Source organism: Lutra lutra, chromosome 5 (assembly GCF_902655055.1).
Source record: "Lutra lutra chromosome 5, mLutLut1.2, whole genome shotgun sequence".
Lineage (NCBI taxonomy): Eukaryota > Metazoa > Chordata > Mammalia > Carnivora > Mustelidae > Lutra > Lutra lutra.
This window is the reverse complement of record NC_062282.1, coordinates 153,806,449-153,809,498: the sequence shown is the minus strand read 5'-3', so window position 1 is coordinate 153,809,498 and position 3,050 is coordinate 153,806,449.

The following is a 3,050-nucleotide window of genomic DNA, read 5'->3' as shown; positions in this document are numbered from 1 at the left end:
TGCATTCCTAGAGACATATAAATTAGCACAACTGAACCAGGAAGAAATAGAAAACCTGAACAAACCCATAACCAATAAGGAGATTGAAGCAGTCATCAAAAATCTCCAAACAAATAGAAGCCTAGGGCCAGATGGCTTCCCAGGGGACTTCTACCAAACATTTAAAGAAGAATTCATTCCTATTCTCCTGAAACTATTCCAAAAAAATTGAAATGGAAGGAAAATTTCCAAACTCATTTTATGAGGCCAGCATCACCTTGATCCCAAAACCAGACAAGGATCTCATCAAAAAAGAGAATTACAGACCAATATCATTGATGAACACAGATGCAAAAATTCTCACCAAAATACTAGCCAATAGAATCCAACAGTACATTAAAAGGATGATTCACCATGACCAAGTGGGATGTATTCCAGGGCTGCAAGTTTGGTTCAACATCCGCAAATCAATGTGATACAATACATTAATAAAAGAAAGAACAAGAACCACGTGACACCCTCAGTAGATGCTAAAAAAGCATTTGACAAAGTACAGCATCCCTTCCTGATCAAAACTCTTTAAAATGTAGGGATAGAGGGCCTCAATATTATCAAAGCCATCAATGAAAAACCCACCGCAAATATCATTCTCAATGGAGAAAAACTGAGAGCTTTTCTGCTAAGGCCAGGAACACGGCAGGGATGCCCATTATCAGTACTGCTATTCAACATAGTACTAGAAGTCCTAGCCTCAGCAATCAGGCAACAAAAAGAAATTAAAGGCATCCAAATCGGCAAAGAAGAAATCAAACTATAACTCTTTGCAGAAGATATGATACTCTGTGTGGAAAATCCAAAAGACTCCACTCCAAAACTGCTAGAACGTGTACAGGAATTCAGTAAAGTGTCAGGATATAAAATCAATGCACAGAAATCAGTAGCATTTCTTTACACCAACAACAAGACAGAAGAAAGAGAAATTAAGGAGTCAATCACATTTACAATTGCACCCAAAACCGTAAGATACCTAAGAATAAACCTAACCAAGGAGGCAAAGAATCTATACTCAGAAAACTATAAAGTACTCATGAAAGACATTGAGGAAGACACAAAGAAATGGAAAAATGTTCCATGCTCATGGATTGGAAGAACAAATATTGTGAAAATATCTATGCTTCCTAAAGCAATCTACACATTTAATGCAATCCCTATCAAAATCCCATCCTTTTTTTTTTTTTCAAAGAAATGGAACAAAAAATCCTAAAATTTATATGGAACCAAAAAAGACCTCAAATGGTCAAAGGAATATTGGGGAAAAAAGCCAATGTTGGTGGCATCATAATTCCGGACTTCAAGCTCTACTACAAAGCTGTCATCATCAAGACAGTATGGTATTGGCATAAAAACAGACACATAGATCAATGGAACAGAATAGAGAGCCCAGAAATAGACCCTCAACTCTATGGTCAACTGATCTTCAACAAAGCAGGAGAGAATGTCCAATGGACAAAAGACAGCTCTTCAACAAATGGTGTTGGGAGAATGGGACAGCCACATGCAGAAAAATGAAACTGGACCATTTCCTTATACCACACACAAAAATAGACTCAAAATGGATGAAGGACTTCAATGTGAGGAAGGAATAATTCAAAATCCTTGAGGAGAACACAGGCAGCAACCTCTGGGACCTCAGCCTCAGCAACTTCTTCCTAGGAACATTGCCTAAGGCAAGGGAAGCAAGGGCAAAAATGAACTACTGGGACTTCATCAAGATCAAAAGCTTTTGCAGAGCAAAGGAAACAGTTAACAAAACCAAAAGACAACTGACAGAATGGGAGAAGATCTTTGCAAATGACATATCAGATAAAGGGCTAGTATCAAAATCTATAAAGAGCTTAGCAAACTCAACACCCAAAGAACAAATAATCCAATCAAGAAATGGGCAGAGGGGAGGGTCGAGACAAGATGGCAGGGAACTAGGAGGAGGGGCCGTTTCAACCTGTACCCTAAAGTGAGCTAATTACCTACCAAAGAATTCTGATCACCCATGAAATCAGCTTGAGATTACAATTAAACACTTTTGGATCTCTACAGGGGCAGAAGACACCAGTGTGCAGGGAAAGCAGAGTGGGAACATCGGACTGATATTGGAGGATAAACAAAAGGGGGAGGGAGCCACCAGAAGTGACCCATTGGAAAGTAATACCCCAATATGAGAGTGCCCTGTGACTGGGAACCAGCATTAACTTGGAGTCTGGTTGAAAGCACTCAAAAAGAGCAAAGGATCATGGGGGGAAATTGTGGGAATTGGGGCAGTTAGTGACAGGGGCTTAAGTCCTGGACCCAGGACAGCCACCTCTGGGGTTGAGCCAGAGACAGTGCGGCAAAGAAACCAGGTCTTGGTCCCTGAGCCATGAGTGCACCTAAGAGCGCCTGAGTGGCAGCTCCCGTGAGGGGCTGGGAGCCTCGCCAACTAGCAGAACCACAGCCTTTTGCACTCTCCACGTGCACACTGCACTGTGCTATCAGAGTCTGAGTTGCACCCCACACGCTCCCCTAAGAGGTGCGTGCACGCACCAGCCCAGCACTCTCAGACCCAGAAAGTCTGAGCACTCCCAGCCTGGGCCAGTGGGAAAATCTCAGTGTGATATTTCTACTTGGGACCTCTCTGGTAGTCTGGAGCTACCCAGACAGCCACCACTGTCATGGTTTGGGGTACAAGCAGGAGTTCCTGCGTCCGCAGGGACCTCAACTGGGAACGTGCTCTGCCAGCGGCTGAGGGGGAATTTATGTGCCCTGGAGCACCCAGAGGGGAACAGACTGAGGCTTCTTTCTGAGAGGGAGGCCTGGGCACAGTTTGCTTTCCTCTAAACCTCCAAAAACCATCAAAAGCTGCCAAGGCGATAGAAAACAAAAGAACAAACAAACCAAAAAAACTCCAGAGAACAAAAGCCTGAAAAACCGGTTTAATAAGAGCCAACCCCCTTGATAGGGACATGAGGACTTAACTCAGGGAACACTGCCTGAAAACCCACAGGGCAGGCCCCTCCCCAGAAAGCCAACCAAAAAAA